At 38.2% G+C, this 27,503-nt stretch overlaps 1 protein-coding gene across 11 annotated transcripts in view; it reads right to left on the reverse strand.

Annotated features, from left to right (window-relative positions):
• Positions 1 to 27,503, reverse strand: part of PLCE1 (phospholipase C epsilon 1) — a 154,138-nt gene that overhangs the window by 103,725 nt on the left and 22,910 nt on the right. Inside the window, exon 1 of one of the 11 annotated variants that reach the window (XM_087932430.1) lies at positions 8,866 to 9,009. The exons of the other annotated variants lie outside the window; for them this stretch is intronic. The gene's annotated coding sequence lies outside the window, so the exon portion shown is untranslated. Of the gene's footprint in view, positions 1 to 8,865; positions 9,010 to 27,503 lie in introns of those variants that run through there. 11 annotated transcript variants of the gene reach the window in all.

A 27,503-nucleotide genomic window follows, 5' to 3' on the forward strand; every position in this document is an offset into this window, starting at 1 on the left:
TACATAGCCCATAGATCCTTCCAGTTCTTCTCTGGGTTATAGTTCTAGCCTTTATTCCTCAAATTTTTCTGAAACTTGCAAGAGTTCAGAGAGAACATGAAAAAGCAATACAATCAGACTATCTAATAGGCAAAGGAGACACAGTATCATAATTTGGAAAACTGAATAGAAAATATGCTTCTATTTTTCACATTCATAAGCTAGTTATCCAAATCCTCCAGGATATTTTTACATGGAAATCATGCATCCATAAGGCCACTTCAAACTAACATAGCCCAAGCTATAGTGGAATACAGGCAATCCTCGACCTACATCCACAACTTGAATCAGAATTTCTGTTGCTAAGCAAGATGGTTGTTAAATAAGTCACATTCGATTTTAGGACCATTTTTCCCATGGTTGTTAAGTAAATCATTGTAGTCGTAAAGCACTTCAGCTTCCCCTGTTTCTTCCTGTAACTGATTTCTTCAACTTGCTTATTGTCTAAATATATGTATTCTCTGGGATGTTTCATGTTTAATTCTGAAGCACTTTAGAGCCTTGTATAAGTTCTATTAATTTAGCACTTGAAAAACATTTTGAGAACTGCATTAAGGCCTTTGTTGATATTAGGATGACTTTTACTTTCTAAAAAAGCCCTGAAAATCAATCCACATTAAATGGACTTTGTTTTTATATTTCTAATACCTGGACCACACTTTATTTTCTTTTATTTCTTTCATCAGCTAGCTCTCCCCAAAAGGAAGAAATTTTCAAGTTCTCATCTATCACATTTAACCTAAACAATGATTAGGGATGGCAGAGAAATGCAATTCAATACTATCTGATGAACCAAGGCTTTGTCTATCAATTCAGTTCAATCTGTTTATTGAGTAAATGGGTCGAGTAAGCTAAAATGATGACCTACTATTATTAAAGTATATAAAAAACGAGTAAAACATAGATAGCATTATTTGTAGAGCAAGCATAAAAAGTTAAGAATAAAAATCATTTCTCTGTTTAGCAGCCACCCAAGCATAATTTGCCAGCCTCCATAATAGAGTCTCCTTGTTTAAATTAATTCATTATTTAATTTTGTGTGATTCAAACCAGAATAATTTTCCTTACAAGAGGGTTCCAAAAATTCCTCACAAGCAGAAGCTGAAACAGAACAATGGAATTAAAACTCTGGCAGGTTATTTTAGTTCTATTGGAGTATGGACAGAAATGCATATTAATCCTTACAGTACCTCACCAAAATGTCTACACCTTCTACCTATGGAACTGCTTCCGGACTCAGGTGGCGGGAGTGATATTCCCTTATATGTTTCAATCACCGACCACCACTGAGCCAATGTGTTGTGAACTGAATTTCTCCTGCATAGCCCGATCACAAAGTTCCATCATGAAGCACGGGTATCCAGCTTTTGTGTGTGTGTGTGTGTGTGCGCGCGCGCGTGCATGCATGCGTGCACATATAGGGATCACAACTGTTTTTTGCCAATTCTAGGGAGAGGGTCTGAAGAATTGCCGTTATCAAAAAATGGAATGGAACGTGTAATAAAAAATAATAGATGTAACAGAATTTCATCTATTGTTAAATGAAAATCTCATAACCATTATCATAATATCCACCAGAAATTTATATTTTAATACATCCATTGCAAACCTAGTCCTGATTTGAAATTTGGCACTTCTAGTAGGCATGTAAACATTTAGTAGTATGGGTCATTTATTATCATCAATTTCTCTATCAGAAGGGAGTGATCAAAATCCAGATTTATCCGAGCTGTCCCGATTCCATTTCCTATTTAACAAAACAGACACACAGACCCACCTCTAAAGAGCAGCCATTGAATATAATTTCCATGGTCAAATAATTCACAATCGAAATCCTGGTAAATAAATTATGTCAGTATGATTTTCTGGGATCCAAGTTTTTTTACAAACATACTATGCCATGGGATTTTAATAGCTATGAAGAAGTCTTATCAGCAGTTTGAGCATTCCATTATGCTGCATTCCAAATCTGGATGTGAACATGAAGTTCACAGCTTAATTGTAATTTGTTATGTGAGATTTTCTTTCCAATTATAAATCTAGGAAGACAAATTGCATTTATAACTTATGTATTTTAATAGACTCAGTTTAGTTTGGCACATGGGGTCGTTTTTTTTAGTGCAAATTATTTCCTGACCAGAACTGGATTTGGAGATCAGGTTAAAGTGTAAAATAACTTCATCCAAACATGTTTGGTTTAATTATATTGAATTGTCTTCTAAAATCAGGAGGCAACTGTAGGTATCCTACAGACTAAATTATATTTGAAGTGATTATGGAGAGCTATTTGAAAGTGGTTGTGGTTCCCGTATCTTTAATAAAGTAAGAGGCTCTGTCCCTTGAAAAGTGGGGCTATTTAAATTATTTTCACATAGATTCAATGGATTAATCTCCACTACTACCCTTCTCCATCACAGTTATAGGGTCTTCGCTGCCTTTTCAATAGATTGATTGCATTAAGGGAGGTTTTGGCCAGTAATGCTAACGTTGCTTTTATCTCAGTTTCTTTCACGTTACAGTAGGCATGAGTCTTTTGGGGGTCATTTCCTTCTGTTCTCAGACCTTTTAGGGTTGGGAGGGAGTTAAAGTTGATAACTCTCTGTTGATGTTGCAGCTCTTCTTTTTCCCAAAACGATTTGGTTATAATACCATTTTATTTCACAGAAGACAATTTACTAAAATGCTTTCTTCAGGTAAAAAAAAAATTCCTATGAATTATTGAATTATAGAAATTAAATGTATCTAAAAGAATTAGAAAAGTAATTACAAAAGTACAAATGTAATATCTACTTACTCCAAACTCTTTGTCAGAAGGAAATACTGTTCTTACACTGATAGCCATCACCAAAAGTTCTTAACGCACTTGTTGTAACACCATTATAATGCAAATTATCATCTGCAGTGAATCTAAGAGGACTAAATAGCAATGACTTATAGACCGCTTTATAGTGCTTCATAGCCCTTTCTAAGCAGTTTAAAGAGTCAGTATATTGCCCTCAACAATTTGTGTCCTAATTTTACCTACCCCGGAAGGATGGAAGGCTGAGTCAACCTTGAGCCTGGTGGGATTTGAACTGCCAAATTATAGGCAGCTGGCTGCAGAAGTCGCTTGCAGCACTGCACTCTAACCACTGCGCCACAGAGGCTCATGCAAATGATGCTTAAATGTATGAAGTAGCTACACAAAATAACATCTTCATTCCACCTACAAACATCAGCCCCTGGGTTTTGAAAAGTTAATAAATATAAGTTTGGCTTTCACAAGTTGCGAATGATATCTGCTACGTGGGACATCTTCTGTCTTTCCCCTCAAAAGAGCAAAGGCTTTTAAAGTTAATTTTGATCATTTATTGGATGTATTGTCAGCATTAATTAGACATTTTAATCTTTTTACAAACCTTACTTCTTTATTAAGCATTTTATTTACCCATCTTCATATTTGAGGACTTTTTAGATTTTTTTACTAAAAAACTTTACTGCTTGCTTCCAACAAAAGTTTATGAAGATTTTTATAATTCAACTTAGGTCCACACTTCCTAGTTTTGCTTTTCCTTTTTTAAGTTTCCTTTTCTGTCTTCTTTTTCCTTTTTCTAAAATGAATGTGTTTATTTGTTCTCTTCTTGGTATTACAGTCTGAATCTGAGAATGGTTATGAAATTATTTAATATTATCATATGTTTATCTTTCCGAGGTCTGATCATTTGGCAAATATGGTCAATAAATCACTTGAGGTAGACAGAAATTCCTTCATTTGCATTATCGGATGGCTACCTCAAAGCAAAATTATTGCTATTATTCTTCCAAATTTCTATTATTTTCTGGAGATAGGAATCCTTTAAATTATGTGCTGGTAATGAATCACAAATCATATGTATAATGGTGTTTGAGGTTCTAGTATAAGGCTTTGCTACTAGTTGTTTTTGCTTTTACATTGAAGGACATGATGGTATTTTGTTGGTGCACTATTATTCATATGAATTAATTAATTAATATTCTGTGCTCCTAAGATTTAGCTGACTCTAAGCAATGGTTATACCAGTAATGTCTGTCCAAGTGTAACTACGGTTACGCAATTGAAATATTTCACTTCTTGCTATTATACATAATCAATTTGTGGCTTGCATGACACATTTCTTTACAAAATATCTCTCTTATGTAAATCATCTCTAGTTTTTTCAGGCTAGGTACTGATATATACCTAAAGCAGATTTTTTTCATGATAACTTTGCAAATTCCTTTAGAATTTTTGAGAGTCTCCCATAAGATATTTTCTCACAAGGATCAGCTGAATTTCTGACAAAGAGAGGAAATGTAGCATCTTTTCAATTTATTGTATCAGGATTCCGGCAGTAACTCCAATTAAATCATGAGCTTCAAGCCACATTCCCAAAACTAAAAAAAGATCAGTTGCCGGATTCTTATGACAGCAATGACGAGGGTGAAAATGGCCCGATGGTGAGTGGACCGGTTCTCCCTTTTTTCTTCCCAATACGGCTCACGACCCCAAAAACAGGAATTCAGGGGACTTTCCAAGCCCTAATAGATTCAGGCTGCACTAGAGCCTGATACCACGGTCCTGAAACTGGGGATCAAAGTGAAAAAGCTGACCCACCCGATCCAGTTCGAAAAAGTAGAAACAACATGTCAACTATAAAACATGTATACAAAATGCTTTATGAGTTGACATTTTGTTTCTTCCAAACAAAGCAAAATCCAATCCAGTATTTTAAACAAAAAATAAAAATTACCAAGGGACCCTTTCACTTGTTTTTTACTCAACATTTGATTCTTGAGTCTCTTTCATCTTTTAGGTCTTAGAGCAAATTTCAAAGCAGGCCTATTCCTGATCACCAGAAGCCAATGGAAGTCAGTTTCAGAGAGGCAGGTCTTTGTAAATTGAGGGAGGAGGATCCCACAAATGAAGACTTCATCCGACACACAGATATACATAAATAAATTAGCATGCAAAGATTCCATGCTGCCTACTCTAATATATTCTATCTGTTTGCAGATCTTCAAAATTTGCTTTCTTTCCCTGGAACTTGCAACCCAAGAACAAAACGAAGTCCTGTTTCTAAGTGTCAGAGCAATGGCAATCTATTTAATAACAGGCGCTTCCATACATGGGCAAAAAACATTGTTTTCAAAGTTTCCACTCAAGCTAGATGAACCCTTCCTCAGCAAGATAAAAGTTTTCCCACTGAGGGTCCATCTGCATTGCTTAATGTATTCCTAATTTCAATCATGTGTAGCTTTGTAAAGATATATATAGCTAATTCTATAAAAGATGGTGGATTGAAGCCACTAACACCAAAATCCTTATTCAAGCAAAGCAATACAATTATAGCATTTAAAAACAGGTTGGGGAATGAGGGGAGGAAGGTTCTTCTATGACAGGTTCTTTCACTCACTGTTCTTTTTTTAATATTGAATTTTATTAAGTATTCCAAACTCTTTCTCTGTACACACAGACACTGTGAAGCAACCAGATATACACAGAGTTGGCAGATTCAGTATGTTTACCCCCAGTTGAGCTACTATTACCTAAAGAAAGATCTAAATAACATTCATAATTTGAATTTAAAATTGAATAATAATTTGGTATAACTAGAATCATTTTATAGCACATTATATTCAACATATGATCTCTAATAGAAGCATATTTCTATTTCATTAAAATAAGAAGTATTTCAGCATTGGTACGTATGTGATTATAGCTTTATAAATGTATTAAAATTTTAGAAGATATCTGAATTTGTTCTCACTCAACGAATAAAATATGCTTTAAAAGTGTAATTAGACACTAACAGAGTTAAAATACTACGGATAGTTTCTGCTATGGCCGGTAACATATCAGAGGTTTATAAGAAAGCTTTTCTGAGTTTCCCCACTGGAGTTCAATGTCATATGAGGCATCACTCTCTGAATTTAAAACATCTGGCTTAGGGCCAGGAGAACAAAAATACTTTATATTAACTTCTCTTATCCTCTGGAGACTATTACAGAGCCAGGAGCTGCAACTGAGACATCTAAGAAAGATTTATTTTGCTTTATAAGTGTTAGTTTCAACTGAAACTTTTGTGTATATTACAACTTGCTTGCAAAAATTCATAGACACTTCTATTTCTCTGAGCTATATTGATATTGGGGATACACCACTACTATGACAACTCTTCAGAAACATAAGACTGAACTTCAGGGAAACATGGGATGAAGTTCTTAAACAGCTTTTTAAAATAAGTAATTGCTTATTTAAACTGACTCTCTTCCATTTTAACAGATATCAGTGCAGGCAAATATAGGCTTGGGGACCTAATCAGACACACACATAAAGTAGACTTAAACTACTTGTAGGACTAGGGAGCTAATGCCCTTAATAGGGCAAAAAGAAAACCCTTAACTATTTTACCGCCAGTCTTCTTATTTCTTATCAATTAACAGGATGCAAAAAGATTACAATAATATATGACTTTATTTTCAGAGGAAAGTTAAGAGGGCTGAGGAAGCTGAAGAAAGTTCTTGCTCTTCAAGTAATTTAAACAAACCAGGTACAGATCAGTAGTGTACTACTTCTGAATGATAAGAGACAGCATTAGGCAGTTTAGTTCCTTTTGTCCTCAAAATTGGTAATGGTTTTAAGTCTCTACTCCTCTCTTACACTATGTATGATTTTATCCTTTATTGGACAATTACAGGTTCACCAGCTGTGAAGTGGTGCTAAAATATTTACACAGTCCAAGGAAAAGGGCAATATTACTTAACATTGGAGACTTAGCAGTGAAATAGAAACTATTTGTAGACCTGCTGTGGAGAGCTAAACTGTTCTCCTATTGTTGATCCTTAACACCATGCTTACTTGCTCAAAACAAGGCAATTTATTTTTCCATGACTAGATACCTTATTTTGTTTTCGTATTAGGGCATTTCACTCTAATGCAGCCCTCTGGCATCTATCTATTCTGGATCTGTGGATCTTTCCTTTTAATTTCACAATCATCTGATTTTCTGGGCCTTTTTTAATAGAAATCTTAAGCCTCCAATCAAAGGTAGCTTTTCTCATTTTAATCAAAATCCTGGCAAGTTTAATATTTCAAGCAACGTTTTGTCGAGTTTATCCAATTACAAAAGTAAAAACTTGTTTTATTATCTATGATGTGTTACTTTATACGATCATAAGCATACACAGAGACTATCCTTTCTTCTGACCACTTTAAATTGTAGCCCTCACTAAGAAGGTAAACAAATACAATATTTAGATTGTAGGTATCATTTTTAATTGGAGGCTTTTGTGACAATGCTCTTCAGTGGTACAACTGAATACTATTAAATACTATTGAGTACTACTGTATTAACAAAAACCTGGCATATCAGAGAATAAGCTAAGTTTAAATCATGTATTGATTTTCACTGTGCATATAACTTGAAGGGCATTTAATCACGTAAGTCTGTACTTACATATTCAAGCGGAAGTTTTGCTAGCTTAGGAAAAAATCTCTAATTCTAACAGGTTTATATGTTCATTCCAACAGACTCCTTGAAATAAAGTATAGAACAATCAGAGAGAGAAGAAAGGAACTGAGTATCTATACTGTAATCATCAACTCTACCTTTTCTTTTTAAATACGTAACCAGCAACCTACACAATTCATAAGGGAATGCCTTGCTCCCTTCACTTCAGTTAAAACCTTCACAGGACAGTTGGTGAAGTCTTTTTGAAAATCTAGTCTGTTTTACCAACATAAAACCCAAACAAATTCAGGAACAAAAGTTCACATTAAAAGTATGGTTAATATATTCCGACAGTAAATTAGGTGTACTTTGCAATCTATTTATCCATTTATCTTATTAACACCTCCCTTTTCCTAGGTAACCTACAAATGCCAGCAATGTAGCAGTATACAAATTAAATTTAAAAAGTTTTCACACGGTGCGCACTATTCATCCTTTTGATCTTTCATGGTGATATTTGTCAATAATTTAATATTCATTTATATTATAACTGCCACTTGATTAGATCAAAGTAACAGAAACTTCAGCAGAGCTCTCATTCAAAGCTGACATCCAGTGAAACATATATGGCTAAGAAAGTTTTCTCCATTAAAAAAATGTAAGAACTTGTTTTATTATGCACTGTTTGAGACTTATCAATTGCATTTAAAATAGCAAGCACTTCAATACATCAAAACCTAATTACTCTTTTGCTGTGATGGCTCACGCTGTTAAATTACAGTAGGTATTTAATAGATCCATATAAGTACAGCGAAATAACACTTTATATTAATAAATTGCAATAAAAATAATTGGTCCTCCTTATAGAACAAAGCATTTTTTCATTTTATCAGAAACATACAATACTGAATTAATAAGCAGATACTGCTAAAAGCAGCTTTATACTGAACTCATAAAAATGTTCAACATTAGTGCAAGAGTTCAACCCACAACTGTGCATTTAATTCTACCTAATGTTTTCTACATTTCTAGAATTATTAAACAATGCCTCATCTAAAGGTTTCAAAAACAAGACAATAAATTCCAAAATTGGAGTACTGTAATGAAGTTACTTTCCAACAAACATCTATAAACAAATAGCATTAATCTGATTATAAACAATAAACTGGCTTTTAAAATCCATGCCCAACTGCTAAAAAAAGTTAATACACAATAATTAATGGGAAGCTAACAAAAATTTTGTTTTCAGCACCAAAAGCATGGTTTCTGTGAAATCATTCTGCTGTTAATTGCAAATAGTCTTTGAAGAACATATTATCATCATGCTTGGTAAAAAGAAAAGTTAAATAAAAACCTTTTTCAGTGAATATTGCCATACCTTTTCCACTTAAGGATCCAGAGCTCACTTATCCAGATCATATCAACTTGAACCAAATGCTACATTGAAAGATGGAATGCAGAAAAGCATACTACACACACGAAGTCCAAACAAGCCAACGGTACTCAGCTCTCCAGGATGACAGTTTGTTCCCGTCTCAAGAAGCTGTGCCTAAAAGCCTGTGCAGAAACTAGCAATGTAGTGCCAAATCTTAATCCCTTTGCTGAATTTCACATGCCCAGCCTCACTTCAGTTCCTGCAAAAACTATTTTTCTAATGGCCATTTCTTTTTAAAACGCATTAAAAATTCTAGAAGCCTCATGAAAATGAAACTCAACACTTTTTAGCATATTTTTTTTCAGAATGTTACATGTTTACTGATATGTTGCATGTTTTCTGGAGCTTACATATTTACTCTTGGGCAAAATCAGTGTAGAAATTTAAAGAGTTGAATACATTGGTTCAGATTTACATGCTGTGAATTCTGCAGAGCACCATCTTCTCAAGAAACTTAGTATCTGCTATTCAGAGTTTGGTTGAATTATTATATAAATTCTGTATATATTAATTCTATTATTAGTAAGGTTCAAAGAATTAAATATGGTTAAAACAGTGGAAAAACTGTTATCCCAATTATCCTAATGAAAGAAAAAAATTACCATGATGTAACAGCCATGCAAACCTAGCAATATGAATATGTCTCATCAAAAAACTGCTAAGGGCAGTGAGTGAATTTGAGCAGGTAACAGAAAAATAAAACCTTCCATTTCATGAAGACAGAAACATCTCATTATTCGTAACATCCAAGAATCTCATGAAGTATCCTTTATAACACACACTCTTTCTGCTTATTTCTTCCAGCAAGTTGATTCCAAAATATTTAGGAATATAAAATTAGTTCATTAAAAATGACCTTGCAGTCAGTAACTTTTGGCTGGATTATTGGAATGACAAAAAGAGAGAGAGATGCATTCCTTGTATCAAAAGTGACCAAGTATAGTTATAAAGAAAAACACTGAACATAGGCATTTTAACTGTGCCCAACTTAGATGCTATTTCCTAAAGGTTAGAGCTAATAATTCAAAGTCATATACAGGTGTACAGAAACAAACTTCACTAAATTCAGTGTAATGTGTTCTAGCTAAATGCAGAGCGTGTTCATGTGGAATAGTTAAAAAGTGTGAGAGATCCAGATTCAAGGCCACCATCAGCTATGAGAGCTCACTGGAAGACTTTCTTTCAGTCTTACCTTGGCAACTTTAAGCTGTGTGGACTTCAACTCCCAGAATTCCCCAGCCAGCTTGTCTAACTTATTTCACAGGTTAGCGTTGAAGAGAAAAGCAGGAGAGAGGGCATAAAAGTTTTAAGGGTGGTAGGGTCTGAGGAGGGGACATTTGATCTTCCTGCTTGCATTGTGTTTGTTGAAGCATACATTTTACTTTTATTTTTACATTTTTAACCCTTATTTTGTGTATATGTGTGCATGACTGCAAGCAACGGTTTCTCCCAGCATTCCTTATGCAAATGAGTATTTACTATGCTTCTGTCAGGTGCAAAGAACCAGGAACATTCACTGAGTTCAAAGCTCTGAGGAGTTATTTATTTATTTATTTATTTATTTAATTTATATTGCTGCCTATTCACCTATATTGCTGCCTATACAAAGAATCTGGTTAACAAAACTAAATTGGCACTAGATAAGAGTCAGTGGAATTCATGGGAAGCGGCACTTGCGTTACTTGTGATCGCACAATGACTCCAAACTGATGACATTATTTAATCCCACCTTCCAGTTCAGTCTACTCATCTCCTATAGCAGTGATGGCTAACCTATGACACGCGTGTTACTCGTGACACGCCGAGGCACTTTGACTGACACGCCTGTTGGTGTGGGGAAAACCTGCACATTTAGAGGCTGCCTGTGCTCTGCTCCAATCCCTGCTCCCTGCTTGTTGTGTGGAGGCATGGTGTCACCGCTGCCGCAAGATCTTTGCAGCAGAGAACCAGTTTTAACCGCCATAAACTGAGGTTTGTCAGTTTCATTACCTCAGGAACGCTACAGGAGGAAAGGAGATCCATGAGGTTCACAGCCCTGTAAGGTGGCCTTCCGATCCCCACATCCTGCACCTGCAGCCCTGAGACCAGGGAGACGAGTTTCACAGCCCTGTGTGATCACCCCAGCCCAGTCCGTCATAAACCAAATTATTGATATTTCTTGAAGTGACACACGACCCGAGGAAGGCTACACCTTTTCCCGATATTCGACACACCAAGCTGAAAAGGTTAGCCATCAGTGTCCTATAGATTCCTAGGATAAATATATGATTTGCCAGGTAAAGTGATATGCCGTCTCTGCTTTGTATACATTTTCTTTGCCAGCATATCCTCTTTAAGCCCTAGAAGTTTACCTTTTGAGAAACTTGTGGGTAGTAACTTACCATCTGTACCATGGCTGTCATTTTGTAACAATCCTTAAAGGTTTTTTTTAAAGCATCCAAATCCCAAACCAAACCCAGAAGAAGTAGTAACTCAATGGAAATCTCAGCAGTCCCATAGAAAAGCTACATGATCTATATTTGAGCTGGGGGAAGTAAGCTTTTCTGATAGAATTATTAAAAACTGAGTAACCAACCCTGTGGATTTTGTAAGGTTGAATCACTGGTATAGGTGAAAGACAAAAATTGATGATAAAGGTAGAAATTTCCATGCATTTACAGAGGTAAGCTTCTTTTAAAACCGTAAACTATGTATATACTAACTAAGACATTTCATCCTCTGCTTCAAAAATAGGTAGAACAGTAGATTTTCACTTTTTTATATGCTGGCTTGTGGAATATGAGCGATATAAAAATAATGCTCATACAAAATTTATAAACATAATAAAGTTTAAACAGCTTCTAGACAACAGAAACTAAACCAGAATAAGATTAAGGACATGGATTTGGAACAGTCTTCTTCCACCGTCAACTTCCACTCACTTTCTTCTCACCAAATAAAAACAAATACTTCAGCCCCCGAAAAAGGTACAAATAGAAAACACAGAGTTTAACACACTATTATTTTATATGCAGCTGGAAAAACAATTTAGCACTGAATTGAAAAACACAGTGGTCTTCGAAAGATTGTCTTCTCTTTTTAATGTAAGAAAATTTGGGGACACATCAGCAGAATCCTACATAGAGTAAGAGTTCTTCCTAGCTTTTTCTAAATGATAGAATTGTTTTCAACTAATCTTTCTTTAATACCAACCTCTTCAGCAGCCATTCGAATGTATTATTTATTATAGAGTGGGATAATACACCATATAATGTTTCTAGTGGTACAATATTGTACAGTAAGGTTTAAGCCACAACTCTTGTTTTCACTCATATAATTTCCATGTTCTTATTTTAAGGAAATGCTAATGCTTCCCTATGTAAACTTAGCTACAAAATAGACATCTGAAAGTTTTAATCAAGTCTCCACCTGCTGGTCAACAAATCTATGCAAGATACAGAATAAAAAAACATACATACATACATACATTTAAAACCCAACAACTATAACTATAATTATTAAAATACATAGGAAATGAAATAGAGAAAAAGTTTAATGAATTTTAATTTTAAAAATAAAAATGAATGCATAAATGGAGGAAGTTTCAAACATTCTTCACGAACAATGTATACTGATTTCTTATTACTCTACCATTACTTCAAATTTAATTTTAGAACTTACCCAGATTGCAATTCTGAACATATTTACCTACATATCCCATGAACTCTATAGGATCTGTTCTACCACACACACACACACACACACACAATATTTTAGAGTGATTATTTGAACACATTTTTATTTACAGGGTGTCAGATAAGATTTGCTTCAGTCTTTTAACTAGACACAATTATATTCAGTTTTTCTCCTCTGATAATTTCTTCTGTGTTCCCTTTTATAAAAGGCAAACAGGAAAGAAAAATTAGAGAATCAAGGGATTATATAATCTAATTATTGCCTTTCAGCTATTATTCCAGAAAAAATATGAAAAAATAAATTCTGACTATACCTTATATCCTATTTTGATTATTAAAATGCTGAAGTACTTTTATGCTTCCATTCTCTATTGCTTAAACATGAAATATAGAGATACAGGGGAACTGTTTCCAATTCTCTGACACTTTGATAAAAGCTGTATAGTATTAAAGGTACATATTCCAGAAAACAAAGGGATCCTTCTGACAGCAAGGGGAACCAATATTCAGCATAGCAGATACAAAAAATGAAATCGTACTTTTCCAAGGAGTAAGACAGCATTCTGTATCTCAGGGATAAGATGTCTGGAATTAGGTCAGTGTTTTTCAACCTTGACAACTTTAAGTTGTGTGGACTTCAACTCCCAGAATTCCTCACGCTGCCTAGAGTTGAAGTCCTCTCATCTTTTAAGTTGCCAAAATTAAGAAAAACTGATATAGGTCGTCATCATTTGGAGGATATAGTTTTACTAACAGAGAAATAGGACAGAACAACACTTTGCAGAGTCGTTTCAGTTCACAGCACACAATAAGGCCATGTGTTCCCTGCTTCTGCCTTGTAATTGCAATTTCCTCATTAGTTGATGTTGCATTCATATAAATGAAACAAATGAGAGGTAGTCATGAAAAGACTGCATATGGTTGCCCTTAGGTAATTTTGATCTTGAAAAATTAAGATAGGTCAGACTCTGATGGGAGACCACTAGGATATTCCAAGCCTTAAATTAGATTGATTGATTGAATTTATATTGCCGCCTGTTCACCCATGGCGACTCGAGGCGGCTTACACAATGTAAAACCATACTTTTTAAAAAAAAACTAATAAAAACTAACAAAAAGAATCAAATAAATTAATAAAGTAAAATAGAACAAAATCGGGGGGGGGGAATAAAAGATCACCCCCAAACTCCCAACCCCCCGCCCCAACGACAGCAGATCACACTAGCCATTTGATGGACTCCATCTCGTTCTGGGTTCCCCAGGCCCGCTGGCAGAACCAGGTCTTCAGCGCCTTCCAAGAGAGTATTAGATTAGCCTAATCCCAAACAAACAAACCTAACCTTCAAAAGAAGACAATAACCAATAAGTTCTACACTTTTGTCAAGTAAACTAGATGGTTGTGTCCATAAAGTCCTATGGAATAGAACTCATATTAAAGAAAACATTAGATTTACAAATTTAAAACATGTTTAGCCCTAGAAGAAATTCAGTACAAGCTTTACTGCATAATGGAGTGTGAGATACCATGAAGACATTTACCAAGCATAGTAGGGATAAACAAGTAGAAAGAAGAAATTCTGGTTTGGTGCTTCTTGATAAAGGCAATCTTATCTGGCAAAATGTTGGCTTAAAAGACAGTGCATAGTGAGAGAAGCAAGAAAAAAAAATACTTTAAAAAATAACTTTGCTGTTTATTCCAAAAGGAGAAAAAAATCCTTAAACTTTATTTAAAACGTCTTTCATTAAAGATGAAGTAAACTCAACAAGTGCTATAAAATTTGTTGATTACACAGGGTTCTAAATAGCTAAAAAAAAATCATTAACAAGCAATTTCCAAAAGTGATTAGAAAAGGAAGTCTGCAAACCCAATGTCCTTTTGGAATGCAATTTGAGCAAGATAGCTATTTCCTTGTCTTCCAGAGCTGTAAATCTGTCAGAGGTTGCTGTTGCATGGTTTCCTTACGAGGAACACCTGTAGCACCCGTACTCTCCTTATCCAGAGAGTAAATTACAAACGCTGTCTACTCACTAGCTCTTCATTCTGCTGCAGTCATCTTCAGTTCATTCTTTCTTCCCAGGAAGAGAAACAGGGAAAAAACTCATTCAGAGAGTACTTCAGTTCTGGAGTAAGCTGGCCTAGGTAGCAGAAATTGGAAAATGAAGTCCTTTGGCTTATCTTGGTTATAAATCCGTTTCTACCTTCCTATAGTGATATGGGGAAATAACCTTGGTAGACTTGCAGCGTAGGCATCAGTATGATAAATGAAATTTGAGTCCAAAGGAAGGATGGGGATGGAGAAAGCAGAAGAGAGTTTTCCCTAATTTGGGGGAGAGTAAGAATGAAGGAAGGGAGGGGAACTTTCAGGCTTGCAAGATTCTGTTAATGCAATCATACAATAAAGGTAGTCCTAACCATCCTAGTCGTGCTTCCTGTCTGGACTACCTCACAAGGCTGACATCAATCTTGCAATCAAATCCCCAAATCCATAAATCATCGATTCTGTCCTTCAAAAAGTCTTTTTTTTTAAAGCTTCAAATCTTTTTAAAAGCCTTGTTTTTTTCCTTGACTTTGCCATTTCCACAAGTTTTTTTCAATTTTATAATCTAATTTTCTAATGATGACATTTCTTCATTCTTCTATCTTTTCAGCTCAAAGTCTGTAGAGATTCTCAGTCATGGTTGTCCCAAAGGTGCTTTTTCAGGAAGCAACTGGACTTTCTTGTTTTTTCTCTTTTGAAGATGTTTCACTTCGCACCCAAGAAGCTTCTTCAGCTCTGACAGGATGATGGGGAATGGAAGGATTTATATTTCTTGCAGACAGATGGTAATTTGCATCCTTTTAGAGCAGGGGTCTCCAACCTTGGCAACTTTAAGATTTGTGGACTTCAACTCCCAGAATTCCTCTGGCTGAGGAATTCTGGGAGTTGAAGTCCATAAATCTTAAAGTTGCCAAGGTTGGAGACCCCTGCTTTAGAGGGTCTTTGAAGCACTTGGAGGTTTATCTGTATCCTCAGGGTTACCTGAGTGGTGCTAACAGTTCCTGTAGTCTACAATTTTTCCTCTGGAAATCCATGCCTGCTCCCACGCCATTCAAAGGGTGTTCATCCCAAATTGCATCCCAAAAGTCTTTAGGGATTCTCTGTGATGATCCGGGGCATGGCACAAAGGCAGCACAGTCAGATAATCAATAAGACTCCCTTTATTAGCTCCAACTTTGCCCCCAATGCCCTGGTTACCGTCTGGCTGGAGAAAAACTCTCCCAAGAACAGCCTTTGACTACAGAGAATCAAGTCCAAAACGTGGTCAACAAAAACTGTAACTATAAGTTCAATCAAGGCAAAATGAGGTAATTAGTTTGGCAGGGCAGGAGCAAGAATTTCAGACTTGAAGGCACAGCCAAACTCACATGGTTGAGAAGACGCCAGGAACACAGATAAGCCACGACAACACAGGATAAAGTCACATTTGCTCCCAACAGCCTGCGGCACACAGCCTGCCTTTCTTATCAACTGTCTTCCCAGGTGTGGCTAATGAAGGGAATCAGGGCCCTTTCCTCCCTTGCAAGCCACACAATCCACGTTGCTCTCTTCTCCGTTCCCCCCGTGTGCCCTAGGATGAAGAGAGGGTGGGCCTGGTTCTTCCTCTGAATTCCCTCTTCCTTGTTCTATCTCTTCCCTGCTCTGCCCAGCCGGATTTTGCCCTTCCCCAGTTTCCTCCACAGCCAACAGAGCCACACTCCCACTCCCTGTCAGCTGTTCATCTTCCTCCTCAGATTCAGGCTCCAACAGGGGCATGGCATTCTCGGTCATCCAGGTCATAGTTGTCCCAAAGGTGCTTTTTTCAGGAGTCAATTGGAGTTTCTTGTTTTTTTCTTTGGAAGATGTTTTGCTTCTCATCCAAGCCGAAGAAGAACTGAAGAAGCTTCTTGGATAAGAAGTGAAATGTCTTCAAAAGAAAAAACAAGAAAGTCCAGTTGCCTCCTGAAAAAGCACCTTTGGGACATCTTTTCAGCTCTCACAAGTTTTTTTCTAAATTACTATATTGAATGATAGATTTGACTGGGCAAGGACTGTGTTTTTCAAACTTGAAAATGCTGGCTGGGGCATTCTGGAAGTTAAAGTCCATATGTCTTAAAATGATCAAATTTGTAAAATGTTGTGTTAAGATGCCCTTTCAGTATTCCACTATTGTGCAATAGTCGGTCCTTGACTTGCAAGCACTCCTGTGGCCAATAGTTGGGTTTTTGTTTTTGTTTTACTTTAGGTGTAAAACGTCCATTCTTGCAATGCCTAAATTTTCAACACTATGAAAATACTCATATACTTATATTACAATACTAAACTGTTGTGGCTGCAAGAAGGAAATGGAAGCATTCGTTTCTGTCTTAAATGAACTGGACAAAGAGATGGGTTTAAATAGTATTTTGATTACACCACAACATAAAGCATGGTGATTCCTGATCCCGGCTGCTTTGGATAGAAACAAGAAACTGTTTATTTTAAATAGAAACAGATGTTTCTGATCTCCTTGGATCCAGGCCAGGGCTAGGAAATAGAGGAAAGCATATTTATACAGAAGGCAATTTATGTTTATATCAAATCACATTACATTCAAGTGTCAAGTCAAATGTTCAAACTAACTTTCAAAAAAATGCAAGATTGCTCTACTTAGAGAAGTTCTGTATTCTACCTTCCCTTAGAAGATGGATGGTTTATCTTATCTCTCTTCTTGCCTAAAACATGTTGGCGTTATTTATAATATGTAAACAATTATGAATATCTTAGTATAAAGTAACCACTTTTCGTCTCTCTCTTTGCACTTAGTCTTCTAAACAAAGAAAATACGGGGATTAGTAAGAACATTAAAAGGGAAATACAGAACAATTTATCTAATGCTGCAATTATGCATATAATTTCTTTCCTAATCTCTCTTAAAATATACACATCAGAATATCAAATATCTATGATCCCAGAGCATAATAAACCTGCATTTATCAGAGTTGCCACCAGATGGTGCATCCATTCCATTAAAAACATAAATTATTTCTTTGCACAGCAGTTTACAGTCTTCAGCTATAATTTTATTTCTATTATTTATAGCTATGCTTACCAAACTAAACCGCCCCCCCCCCAATAGATTAGAAGTTTTTAGAAATTAAAAGGAAAAGATAAAAACTAGATCATGTTTCTCACATCAAATTTTTGGCTAATTATTAACTGCAAGCCAGTTCTAGGATTAATGTAGATTTGTGAACTAATAAGTTATTTTGTGGATTAGTCCAATTTACAAAGATCACTTATACATTTCATTATATTCTTTTTTCTAAGGCCATAAGTTTTAAACACCACAGCCTCCTTCACACAATATTCTAAACTATTTTTGAAGATGATTATTAATTATACTTGTATGCTGCTGCCTCCTACAGACTCATGCCAGATTACAACAAATCATAAAATAAAATGTCCACAGGTATGTATGTATGTATGTATGTATGTATGTATGTATGTATGTGTATGTATGTATGTATATATATATATATATATATATATATATATATATATATATATATATATATATATATATATATATATATATGCACGTATAAAACAAAGTGTAGTGTTAAAGCAGGAATCCTCAAAGTTGGCAACTTTAAGACTTATGGACTTCAACTCCCAGAATTCTCCAGCCAGAATTCTCCATTCTGGGAGTTGAAATCCACAAGTCTTAAAGTTGCCAAGTTTGGGGACCTCTATGTTAAAGCATCAAATCAGAAAGCTGGAGCCAGTGAGTTCTAGTTCCAACTTAGGCACAAAGCCAACTAGATGACCTTGGGCCAATCACCTTCTCTCACTTTTGGGAAGGAGACAATGCAAACCTCTTCAGAAAAACCTTCCCAAGAAAAGTAAAGGGACTAGTCCAGGTGGTCATCAGGAGTCAAAAACTGACTTGAAGGCACACACAAACAAACCCCAAATACAATATGCTAATTAAATAGTAATGTAATAAGTATATTGTAAAAACAACAAAACAATTAGCTGCTATCAAACCTTTTTTTTCCAAAAGTCTTCTGGAAAACATCTCGAAAGCTACTTATTTGTTATATTCTTATCATTGTAAGAATTAGTAAACTATGGGTTTATGGATATTTTACCAATTATTTTGGAAATCATGGGTAAAACATATAGGGGTTTCTAGTTATTCTGGTCTAATTTTTGAGAACTGGCTGTTAAATGGTCATACCTATTAAAGTAGCTAAGTCATAAAGATATATTTTTCTAGCTTATACAAGGAGAAGGAAAATCAAAAGATGCTGAAGAGGCATCAGGCTTTGCATTAACAGGCAAAAACCACAAGCCTAAGAAGACAGCATTTTGGACATTGTAGTGTCTAAAATGCTTTTTACTGTAGCTTAGTTGTTTTGAACAGACTAGAATTTAAGCATCTCTACTTAATGTCTCTTAATTTCTATTCAACTTCTATGCAACGTTTTGATCATTTCTTCCAAATTTATATCTCTGCATACAGCTACTTAGCCAAAAGCTTTTTTTAGTCATAAACCAGTAAAAAGCAACGCTAATAAAAATTAATGCCATTTCATTACAGTAGTGAAATTTATTAGAAATCTAAAAGATACCTAAAATCTAGCAGTCAGTCAGTCACATACTACAACAGCATCAAATAACAATGGTTGAGGTCAGTGGTGGGATTCAAAATTTTTTACTACCAGTTATGTGGGCGTGACTTGGTGGGCGTGGCAGGGGAAGGATACTGTAAAATCTCCAGTTAGAGGTGGTATTTGCCAGTTCTACTCAAAATTTCCACTACCAGTTCTCCAGAACTGGTCAGAACCTGCTGAATACCACCTCTAGTTGAGGTTGCCAGAAGAGCAAGAACCAAAATGTTGTATCTCCCTTGACATCTGAAGTGGTATAGAAGAAGTAAAGATGACAACTGAGATAGACAGCATAGAAATGTATTAAATAAATGATTTCTAATGTATAAATGATTTGGGGGTTTTTTTCTTTCTTTCTGTAGTTCTGTATTAACAATAAAAATGACTAGTGAAGTGTATGTCATATTTTGAACATATAATTAAGAATCAGTGGTTGAATTTTCTTTTTGGAAAAGTAATGGTATTTTTAAACTCTGGAGTTAGGAAGACTCCTGAGAATATCTTGGACACCCCCAAAAAGGATCATTGAACAAATCAACCCATAGTTTCCACATGAGAACAAATGACCAGGCTGAAATTATCCAACTTCAGACACATTATGCGAAGAACCAGGTCTGTGGAAAAGGCTCTAATACTGGGAAAATTGGAAGGAAAGAGGAAAAAGACGATAACCAGTATCGAATTACAATGGTGATGAATGCACTGTTGGAAAGCCGGAAAGACTAGATAAGGGGCAGATCATCATGGAGAAAATCTATGTGGTCACTACAGGTCAGAAGTGATTTGATGACATGTAACAATCAAAAAATTATCTCCTTCCCAAACTCATTGTCGTCAGCCGTTCTGTTGTATCCAACCTTCAGCCACTCTATGGCCAAGGATCTCTCTTCCCAAACTATTTAATCAGTGGAACAGAAATGTTTCAATAAGAATGAAATAAATAGATGAGCTCAACAATATTATGTTTATAAAGCATTTTACCAAAGGTAGAAAAGACTGCATAAAAACAGAACTATACACAAAGAGCTGTCCCTCAAAAGTGATTGCATTTTAGAACCCGTAATTTTCAAATTCAATAGTACATTGTGAGTTTCAGAGAATGGTTAAAAACTATTAATGTTATTTCAAAAGGTCATCCTTTGTTGTGCAAGTTTATAAACATAACAATCCCTAACCTCAGTTGTTACAGAACATCTATCTATCCTCACCCACAAAGGACAAGCTGTTCTTGTATGATCATTTTACTGTAAATGATTTTCAGGTTTTTACTAAACTGTTAATTCTCCCTACATAGTCACCATTTAGTACTTCAACAACATGCAACCATTATGAAAACTGAATTTCTACAGTTCAGCAGAGAATGGGCGTTGGTAGAAGTTACCCTGAACGCCCTTTCTATCTATGCAGCAAGAGAGCCCAGGATGGGTTGACTCCTTCCTATGAAATCATTTAGCTGAGTCTGTACTAAGATATAAAAGCCAGCCCCCAGAAGGGACCCCAGCTTTGGCGAAGATACTTGACAGACTGAAAGGTGTCTCTGAAAGCACAAATGAATACAGAAATATGACTTACCCTCTCCAGACGAATCAAGGGAGGGGCTGGGCTCTCTCGCAGCGTAGATAGAAAGGGCGTTCAGGGTAACTGCTACCAACGCCCATTCTCCTCCATGCTACATCGAGAGCCTAGGATGGGACATACCAAAGCTTGCATGTCCACGGGTGGGTCCTCGTCCGGCTCATCACACTGACTGTTGAACCACTCGTTGAAGCACCCATCTGCCGAAGGCTGCAGTTGCTGAGGCAAAGACATCCAGACGGTAATATCTGAATAAAGGAGACGGAGATGTCCACATGGCCGCACGACAGATCTCCTGCAAGGGTGCTTGGGTTGCCCAGGCAGCCGAAGTGGCCACGGTTCTGGTAGAGTGCACCATCAGACCTCGAGGAACTGGAATGGCCGCAGCTTGGTAGGCCCGCTCAATGCAAGATCCCATGAGGGCTCTGGACCTCATTCCCCCCCCACCAGCCAGTTGACATGAGCCATGGCGGCCATGTTGTCCATAAGGACAAGAACATGAGAGCTGGTCATGAGTGCTTGAAATGCTTGAGGGCTAGAAAAATGGCTCTGAGCTTTAGCCAATTTATGGGAAGGGCCAGCTCTGACCTGGACCAAGGTCCTGAGCTATCTAGCCCTGCATATGGAAACCCCAACCCAGGAGGCTGGCATCAGTGGTTATTGCTAGCCTGTCTGGGACCCTGAAAAGGAGTCCCTTCCAGATTAACGGGGAACGCCACCAATTGAGAGATCTCTGGATTTGTGGCGGGAGCGGGACCTCGATGGATCAGTGGCTGGTTCCTGCTCGTTGGTAGGGAAGCAGGAAACATTAGAGTGGACAGGAGTGGAAAAATCCGTGGCTCTGGAGACATGACAGGGTAATTTGCAGATCCCAATGGGATGCATGGATGAAGGAGGACAGAATCAAAATGTCGTCCAAGTAGCATTGGATCCTCACTGGAACAGAAAGCAGAGATGCCATCAATGTTGCCAGAACCTTTGTGAAGACCCTTGAAGCCGATCAGAGGCTGAAGGGAAGTACTCGATACTGGTAACGGGTATTCTGATAATAGAAACGGAAAAACTGGCGATGATGAGGCCCAATGGGGATGTGGAGGTAAGCCTCCATGAGATCAGTGGAAGAGAGGAGATCGCCCTCCCGAGCGCTCTCTAAAATAAATGCAGAGTCTCCATTTTAAATAGCCTGTATTTTACGAATTGGTTGAGAAATTTTAGATCCAGGATGGTTTGCTACCCACCCTGAGGTTTTGGGAACGATGAAAGGCGAGAATAAAGCCCACGTCCCCATAGAGAGGGGGGAACAGGTTTGAATAGCTCGGATCCCAAGAAGGAGTTGAATGGCCTGATTAATGAGGTCTTGCCTTGAAATGTCCCAAGAGACAGGACAGATCAAATGTCAGACCATGTCCAGGAACAAAGTGGGAGAAGGCAAACCCCCTGCATGCACTACAGGCTTGGAGAAGAATGAGTCTCCCTGGCTAGAGGGAATTCCTTGTGGCTTGGGAGCCACTTCCTCTGGCGACAGCTTGGCAGTGACCAAGGCCATGCTGAGTAATGGCCTGAAGAGAGAAGGATTGAAGACCAATGCAGAGGATGTCTGCTCTGGGCGAGAGTCCTCTTCCTCTGAAGATTTTGGTCAAAGGTCTCACCCTCTTCACGTTCTGAACGAGAGGAGTAACTGTGTTCAGATGGTGAAGCCCTTCCCTCCTCATCAACCTCCTCCCATTCTCGTAGAGAAGAATGGACCCTGAGGTCCTGGGGCCTGTGTAAATCAGGGTGATGAGGCAACTTATAGATTAAGAAGGGAGAAGGGCCTGAACCCTTTCTGGAGGTCGAAGGATTTGCTTGAAGCCTTCAGCCAATCCCTGCCTAATAGCCAAAGAGACAACATCTTAGATATCCCCTGGTCTATGCTCAAAGGTAGGGGCAGAAGGCCGAAGGCTCGCTGCTGAGGGAGCGAAGGTGGCTTCAAGCCTAGACTGAGAAGAGGTTCGAGGCCTGGAAGGAGGGGGAGGAACATAGGGCCCAGAAGCCTGTTGGAAATAAGGCCCAGGTCTGCTTAGATCCTGAGGATCATTGTACTGCAAAAGCCTCAGGAGACCAGGATGGACGTTGGAAAGGCTCATAGATAACTTCTCCTCCCCTGGGAGGGCTTGGCTGGGGCCCACAGGTATCACCTGAAACCTGCTGTAGTTGCACTCCCTTCTGCTGAATAGTTCTGTTGAACTGACTCTCTAGGGCTGAATGTCTGAGCTTTTCTGCCCTCAACTCAGCCTGAGTTGCCTTCTTAGGTGCTAGAGCCTTAGCTCTGATTTTAGCAGCCACCTCCCTCTGGACTGATTGGGTGCGCTGCCTACAACTTTTTCTCTTATTGGCCACTGGTGGGGGGGGAACTCTGCCTGACCCTTATCTTGCTCCATTTGAAGAATAAGGGCTCTTACAATGGAAAGAAACTGTTTGTAAATTTTTTGTATTAAGCCCCTTAGAGTATAAATTGGCCCCCGGGCTTACAATATGGCCACTCACCTCGTGGTGGAAGGCTTCAATCCAAGATGGCCGCTGACTAGGGGAAACAGGCTCCAAGATCGAAGAATTGTTCCTTAGGCTATAAAGAGCCCCGAGCGAAGTCAGCAAAGGAAAGGGCAGCCTCTGGCCACACGATCAGCTGGCTGACGCTGGTATCAGTTTGCCGATTGCTTTTTATGACCGCTCAAACCACAGGCGTGGGGGAGGTCTACAGACGCTGCCCAACTTGCCTGAACAGCGTTCTGGCAATGCTGCTCCCAACCTGTAGGAGAGAGAGAGAGAGAGCTCTGCTCTCCTGGAAGAGCAGCTGCCCAGATCCTGGGGGCTGCTTGAAACAAGGAAAAACAGCACTGATCTAACAGAACGCCTTCAGAGACACAGCTACTGACTGAAAGGAGCTGAGTCAAAAGCTGGGGTAACTTCCGGGGTCTGGCTTTTATATCTTAGTACAGACTCAGCTAAATGACGTCATAGGAAGGAGTCAACCTATCCTGGGCTCTTGATGCAGCATGGAGGAGAATTCTGCAATCGATATATTATCAAAGAGCATTTTCTCTTAATGTTGTCATGTAACATACCTAAGATAATGCTGTACCTGGAAATTCACAGCTCCTACACTATTTGTGTACAGGATTGTACAGGTAAACATAATCCACCCAATCTTATAGCGGGTTGGACTAGAAGATCTGCCATTTGTCTTGGGAAGTTTCACACTGGAGATTAATGGAACAATAACAGATCCCCTCTCTCCCCTACTCCCTCCCTTCCTCTGCATCTATTAGTCATAATTTGTATTTTTATTGTTATTAGATAGATAGATAGATAGATAGACAGACAGACAGACAGACAGACAGACAGACAGACAGACATTTGTATGGTTGCATGGTTTTATTGTTTTTAATGTTGACAGTCACCCAGAATCGCCTTACGGTGAGATGGGTGGCAAACAAATTAAATAAACAAACTAGGAGTCTCTTCACTGAACACATCTTCTGTGCCCAAAGGATACTATCGTATTGTATTCTGCATACTTCCAATAAAAATGTCCACATACAGCAGGGATGTCAAACTTGATTTCATTGAGGGCCATATGACAGTTGTGTTTGACCTTGGGGGCTGGGGTGTGCGTGGCCAAGGTGGGCATGGCCAGCTCTATGTCACTCATGTTGGGGGTGCTGGTGGTGGCCCAAGTGTTCTGCCAGTGAAAACAGGCTCCCGAGCTCCATTTTTGGCTGCAACTGCCTCCTGCAACCCTCTGCCAGCAAAAACGGAGCTCAGGAGGACCGTACGTGGCCCTCCCAAGCTCCATTTTCACTGGCAGAGGCACACATGCTGGTCCTTTGCTGTTTCCCTGGTGGCCCTTGCAGGCCAGATCTAAGCAACCCATGGGCCAGATTTGGCTTATGGGCCTTGATTTTGATACTTCTGACATACAGCATTCACTGGCTGGATCATTTCTACCCCCCATTCGTATAGTTTACCACTAGGAAAGATCAGCTCCCATTTCCTGGAAATCTGCAAAACCACAACCTGTATGATAAATTAAATCACCAATATTGACTTTCTACATATGAACAAAAACAGCATTGCTGTCCCAGGGGCACATTCCTATTCTTCAACTACAAAATTAATTTAGTATTTTCTAAAGTGGGAAACTAAGACCTATTTGGAGCATAGCCTCGTCTTGGTTAAGTGAATGAATCAACAGAATCATTACTAAAAAAATGTTAACATTCTTCCCATATATTTAGAACTCTTATTCCATCAAATGTCTTAGGTAAAATTAGCTATTATACACAGAAAGAAAGCAGAGTTCTTAGTAGTAATGGCCCAAATTATACAATGTCATCAATGTTTCTGAACATATTCTTTTTCTTAAAGCTTCACAGGATTTGTTCAGTTCACATTGGACCAAAAAAGGGTAAATTATTAGCTTTAAATATGCAATTCAAGTGGCTTTGCTTTGCAACATTAATGGTTTCCCTTTTTTTAAATTTGGGAGTAGCACGCTAGTATCTCCAGCATTGCTGTGTACTATTTATTGATACACATTTAGTAAGACTGTGTTAAATAATAATGTTCTTTTCTTCTTCTATGTGACTCATAAATATCTCTAAGTAAGTTCACTGAGAAATTTAGACAAAGAAATTGCTCACTAAAGATAAAGATAAATTCAGTGAAATACTTAAAATGGCTAATTTTATATATCACTTTTCTGAAACTACAGTACAATTAACACTATTAACTCAAAATCCTTGCAAAGAAGGGTATCCTCTAGAGCACAGATGTCAAACTTGCAGTATCATGTTGCTGTCACATGATATATTGTAACTTTCCCTGTGCGGAGCTGGGGTAGGCATGGCCTAGGTGTGACGCACCTGGCACATGGACCACCAGTTTGACACTTGTGCTCTAGAGGCTACCTTTCTTTGCAAGGATTTTGAGTTAATAGTGTTAATTGCTTTAGAGTCATCTTCAGCTGCATTGTACTACTACTATGGGCTAATTGCTACGGACTAAAAGGTTAGCAGCTCCAATATTTAAAATGGTGATCCTTTAATCAAACTCTGAGAATTGTTAAAGTGATACGATATATAGAACTGCATCATTTCAGCCAAACATAATATTTAAATCTCTAACCATAATGAGAGTGCTGTCGAAGTATTCCAGAAATGTATTGCTATATCAACTTCAAGAATATACATGTGATAGAGCCACGGTGGCGCAGTGGTTAGAACGTAGTACTGCAGGCTACTTCTGCTGATCACTGGTAGTAGTTTGGGTCTCACCGGCTCAAGGTTGATTCAGTCTTCCATCCTTCCAAAGTCAGTAAAATGAGGCCCCAGATTGTTGGGGGCAATATGCTGACTCTGTAAACTGCTTAGAGAATGCTGTAAAGCACTGTTAAACGGTATATAAGTCTACGTGCTATTGCTATACCATTTGATAGATAGTAACTACATATGTACACTTATTGTTTTAGAAGTATATCTGTGGCTAAAGAATCAACTATCCAATTTCATTAATTCAGCTTTGTCAAACTTGACTCTCTCCAATATGTTAGGAAATTGTTAAGAATGCTAAACCTTGAATTTCAATATAGGTGGAAAGCTCCATACTGAAGAGGGACGATGCTTTATATCGGTGGTTCCCAAAGTGGGCGGTACCGCCCCCTGGGAGCGGTGGGATGCCTTAGGGGGGTGCTGAGAGGCAAGGGGGCCAGCAGGGGGGCGCTAAGAGGTGGCAGGAGGGTGCTGGAGGGGAGAGGCAGGGCACAATTCAGGGGTGAGAAAAAATCTGCCACCGCCGCGTTCAAGGCAAGGCTACACAGGATCTTCCCATTGACTTGCACGCTCTGGTGCAAGGAGCTCCACCACGAACGCAGCAAAGCCAGAGTGGCTTTGCTCTCCTTTTCAAACATCCCATCGCCACCGCCCATCGCCACCGCCTTCCACCCCATTGGGCCCCTTGCACCAGAAGCACCTGCCCAAGCAAGTCCGAATGGAGCTGTGCACGAAGTCAATAGGGTGAGCCTAAGAAAGGGAAAGAGAGAGGAAAGAGAGAGAAAGAGAGAGAAAGAGAGAAGAAGAGAAAGAGAAAAGGGAAAGAAAGAAAAAGGGACAAAGAAAGGGGGTGGTGGAAGGAAGGGACAGAAAGAAAAAGAAATAAAGAAGGAGGGAGGGAGGGAGGGAGAAAGATAATGAGATATCTATTCTAGTCCAATCACCTGCTCCAGCAGGGTTAGAAGGGGGTGTGTGTGTGTGTGTGTGTGTGTGTGTGTGTGTGTTCTCCTTGTTATTTACCAATACATTTTGGTTTTGCCTTCTTCAGAATTGGCACTGTAATGCATCGGGGAAAAGTAATTTTTAGGGTGGAGATCTGGTCCAATGGATCCCGTTTAAAGCCTCAACAAAATGTGAGAGCTTCCTGATAGTCTTGGCCATGTTTCGTCCACAAAACCTTTAATAGAAGCCAAAGAGGTTTCAATGTGCTGGCAAAGATGCAGGCAAAGATGTTTCAATGTGGAAAAGGGCCTCAGTCTAAACTAGGCCTCATTTCAATCTGATGCATCAGGTGTGTGTTTCTCTCTCTCTCTCTCTCTCCCCCTCTCTCTCCCTCCCCACTCTATCTCT

The sequence above is a fragment of the Pseudonaja textilis genome, chromosome 4 (assembly GCF_049901715.1).
Source record: "Pseudonaja textilis isolate UNSWEBS1 chromosome 4, rPseTex1.2, whole genome shotgun sequence".
Classification (NCBI taxonomy): Eukaryota; Metazoa; Chordata; class Lepidosauria; order Squamata; family Elapidae; genus Pseudonaja; species Pseudonaja textilis.